Here is a 4,551-nt window from a genome sequence, read left to right on the forward strand (position 1 = left end):
ATGTGTGCCCGCACACAGTTATATTTGTATCCGTTTCTGCCTGTCATGGCGCTGCTGGAGGTGTGAGCCGCACCTGCGGTGCAGAAACAAACAAGCAATGTTAGTTTTGTGTTTTTAAAAATTTACTTGTTTATTTATTTTTAGAGAGAGGGGAAAGGAGAAGGAGAGGGGGAGAAACATCACTGTGTGGTTGCCTCTCATGCGTGCCCCCAACTGGGGATCTGACCTGCAACCTAGTCATGTGCCCTGACTGGGAATCGAACCAGCGACACTTGGCTCGCAGGCCGACGCTCACTCCACTGAGCCACACCAGCCAGGAGGCAGTGTTAGTTTTAATAATACACTTTATTTTAGCCACGTGCTCTCAACAGGGGGGCGGAAATCAGATCGTTGGGGCTGAAGAAATGTATACTTTTTATGCGTAAAGCGCAGACATACGCAGAGTATAAAACGGACGTATAAAACGGACGTGGAGTGCACCTGTGGGATCAGCATTGCATGTGGGAGGCTGTTGAGGAAGAACACCTGGAAAGGCTCCGGGGGGGGGGGGCGGCGATAGGGAAAAGGGGCACCGATTTCCCTGACGTTAGTGTTTCCCTGTCTCCACAGGCGCTGAGTGTGCGCCAGAACCGAGTCCTGGGGAGCGGGGCCGGGTGGGGGCCGGAGAGCAGAGGCCGAGGGGCCAGGGGTCTTGGCTTCCGCAGGGACCTGACGGGCTGTGGGGGGCAGGGTCCCGAGGCTTGGGACTGGCCTCCGCTGCCCGGCGAAGCCGCGGATAACGCTGTGGGCTTGGTGGAAAGATCCTCGGTGATCTGGGCCACGGAAAGGGGGCATCTCAGTGCCGGGACGGGGTGGGGGGCTCCACTGGGCCTGGGTGGGGGCAGAGCCTGGTTGGAGGCCAGACTGGGATAGTAGCCCTGGGGTGCCCCCACCCCAGGGCCACATTTGAGCCCTTTCTTGCCATGAGGCCCAGGTGACCGGGGCTGCCCCCTCCCAGGAGGAGACTCCCTCCTCATTCCAGACAGGCGTGGGTCGCGTGTTCAGGCCGCAGCTGCCGCATGGGCTGCCCTAGTATTTTTTTTGGCGCGGGGGGGGGGGGGGTGGTGGTGACTGGGACAAGGCAGTGCTGGTGGGCCCGGTGCAGGGCCCTGGGCTAGGCAGGTGCCCAGGCTGGAGCCCTGCAGCCCTGGGGCTGAGGCCCCACCGCCCTCCCTCCCGACTCCGCCTGACCCAGCGCCTTCCCTGCTGCCCCCCCAGCCGGCCACTAGTGCCTCTCTGCCCGAGCGGGGCCGGCATGTTTTCCGTACAGGGTCGCAGTGACTGCGTCGTTCAGGCCTGGTGGGCCAGATGCGCTCTGTCCCAAGGACTCAGCTCTGGTCACACAGTGACAAGGCAGCCGGGGACGGGCCAGGGACGTCCACGAGCCAGTGAGCTCGGCTGTGCCCATCACAATTTATTGGTGGGGAATGAACCTTGAATTTCATGAAATATTATTCTTTTGATGTTTTACGCCCCCTGCCAGGAGGCTCCCGGGCCGCAGCCAGGTCCAGCCTCAGCAGGAACCACAGCCACCGACAGGGGGCGGCAGCGGCTGCCCGGGCCCTCTGGCTGCGAAGAGCAAGTTTGGAGCTGAATTTCGTCGCTTTTCAATGGAAAGTTCAAAACCGGGAAAATTTGAGGACTTTTATAGATTACTGCAACATGTTCATAGGATCCCCAATGTTGACATTTTAGTAAGCTATGCAGACATCCATGGGGACTTACTACCTATAAATAACAATGATAATTACCACAAAGCTGTTTCAACGGCCGATCCACTGCTTAGGCTTTTTATACAAAGAAAGGAAGAAGCAGACTACAGTGCCTTTGGCACAGACACGCTAATAAAGAAGAAGAATGTTCTAACCAATGTGTTGTGTCCTGACAACCACAGAAAAAAACCACAGTCATCAGCATGCCCCAGGAATTCAGACCCGTGTCTTCTATTATAGACGTGGATATCCTCCCCGAAACGCATCGCAGGATTCGTCTCTACAAATACGAAACCGAGAAACCCCTAGGGTTCTCCATCCGTTAAGGCTCCAGTGTCAGGGTAACACCGCACGGCTTAAAGGTCCCAGGGATCTTTATATTCAGGCTTGTCCCGGAGGTCTGGCTCAGCGCACAGGACTGTTAGCTGTTAATGATGAAGTTTTAGAAGTTAATGGCGTAGAAGTTTCAGGGAAGAGTCTGGATCAAGTCACAGACATGATGATCGCAAACAGCCGCAACCTCATCCTAACAGAGAGGCCAGCAAACCAGAGGAACAACGTTGTCAGGAACAGTCGGAGCTCCGGCCAGTCCACTGACAACAGCCTTCTCGGCTACCCGCAGCAGGTGGAACCCAGCTTCGAGCCGGAGGACGAAGACAGCGACGAAGATGACATTGTTATCGAAGATAATGGAGTCCCGCAGCAGATTCCTAAAGCCGTTCCTGCTGCCACAGAGAGCCTGGAATCGTTAACGCAACAAGAACTCAGTTTGGAGTCTGGACAGAAAGGTTTCATTCCTTCTAATGAAGTGAGCTTAACCCCCGTCGCAAGTGGGACAAACACTGAATTTGAAACCCGTGTTCCAGATCAAAAACTCTTAGAAGAAGACGGAACAATCATATAACACTATGAAACCACTGACTGAACATTTTCTGAGTGAGGATGCCATGGGGACCTGTCAATTTGGCGAGTTGGAAGCATATACACCTCTGAACCAGTGACCCTGAATAGGCATGAGGAAAAATAATGTTGCAAGCTTAAAAGGTTATTAAAATAGTAGTTTGGTAATAGCTAATATAAACTTTGATGGGTCAGAGGTGAATTTAAGTCTAAACCAAAGGGGCCTTTGCTGATGTAATTGCATGCTTTTGCTATTTTGTCTACGGAGAACTGGAAGGTACAGCACATTCTCAGAACTGTGAGAGAGGACCAGATCATTTTCGTTTGAAGTGGTTGCATATTTAACCTGCTGTACGGAGCCCAGTTAACTTTTTCTTTATATATATTTCTACTTCTAATGTGAAAAAGTCTGAGTCTATCTTTTGGTACCTTGGGGACCCCAGCTCCTATGTTCCCTGTATTTTATTTTGATTTTTTAATGTTTTTCCTCTGTTGCTAATTTTAACAAGTAATTTTTTTCAAGTGCTTTCCCTCCCTGATTTCTAAGAAATAAAACTGATTGACTGTTTTTGGGAGTTGCTTCCTATGTTACAAGTCATCGAAACTATGTTCCTGAATTAAGAAACTCTGAACAGTTGGTTAAGGTCACGCCTGTCCATCCTGGAGCTTTCACACTCAAACTCATTCCGTGTGGGGGTGACTTTATGTTGGAACCGGCAGTTCCGGCAGCTCCGGGCGTACGCGAGACTCCTCCTTAACCTCAGCCTCCTCTTAGCCTTTCTCGTCCTCATTCAGTCCCACCGGAAGTCATCCGTTTTGTTGTTTGTGTGTGTGTGTTTTGTTGGTGTGCTTTTTGTATACTCTTTTCATGTTTTTAAGTAGGACGAATCATTTCGAATTAAAAAAATGCACCCAGATTAAGAGCTTTTTACACACAGGACAAACTTGTGCACTTTTTATATGAACAATTGGGGCTTTCCTTCATGGGATTTCTAAGAACACTGCCTACACTTTATGAAAATGATATAGTATTCACTTTCGACAGGTAGAGTTTATCACTAGTAATTTTATGGGGATATTTATTACTTTCCAGGGCATCCACTTAGAACAAATTAAGAGTAAGGCTGCTAACTCGCACTCCTTGCCTGATCTCACTGTACGAGCTGCATAACACTACAGCATGCTTGTACATAGAAATGAAGACTAGTATGAAGTACATACGTTCCCTTATGTACTTAGGGATCTTACTCTCAAAGTTATTTATTGATTAATTTTATGGTAGGGCTAGTATGGATAGCCTTGTAACAATGGTGTGCTATTAAAACAATGAAGAATCCAATGACTCCATTTTGAAGGGTATTTTCTTTCTATGGTCATAATATATGAAGAAGTAAAGTCTTGATTAAATGAAGATCACTTGACCCAGAATACTTCAATGTATTTTGTTCATATTACCACTAAACATATTATCACTATAAACTATTAACTGCACAACACTATGTAATACAATGTACTTTTTATTGAATTCACTGAAATTCTTCCACTTAGATACCACCACCGACCTTTTCAGTGGCACTCTAGCTTTAACACTCTGTGAGTTTTATCAGTTTGACTCTTGAATGGCAAAACAATGATCGTATGTATAAGGTTAAATTTCATTTATAAGCAGTGCCAGGGGTTCAGCATTTTAAGTCACACACTACCTCTCTCTCTCTCTTTTTAAACAAAGTTTTAACATCAGAACTTTTCTCGTGGGGGAAAATACTTCAGGGCTTGACTTTTTGTACAGATTTTAACTGTAAGATACAGACCAGTCCTGTGTGTGGTATTCATGGAGTGGGAATCAAAGCTGCTAGTGCGTTTTGTTTTCATTGTCAGTGGTGCTTTCAACTAGATCTCA

General features: G+C 48.2%; 1 pseudogene; it reads left to right on the forward strand.

Moving 5' to 3' along the window:
- LOC150001418 (partitioning defective 6 homolog beta pseudogene) lies at nucleotides 1–3,219 on the forward strand (annotated as a pseudogene).
- The last annotated feature ends 1,332 nt before the right edge of the window (nucleotides 3,220–4,551 follow it).

Source organism: Furipterus horrens, unplaced genomic scaffold (genome assembly GCF_987537825.1).
Source record: "Furipterus horrens unplaced genomic scaffold, mFurHor1.1.pri manual_scaffold_9, whole genome shotgun sequence".
NCBI lineage: Eukaryota > Metazoa > Chordata > Mammalia > Chiroptera > Furipteridae > Furipterus > Furipterus horrens.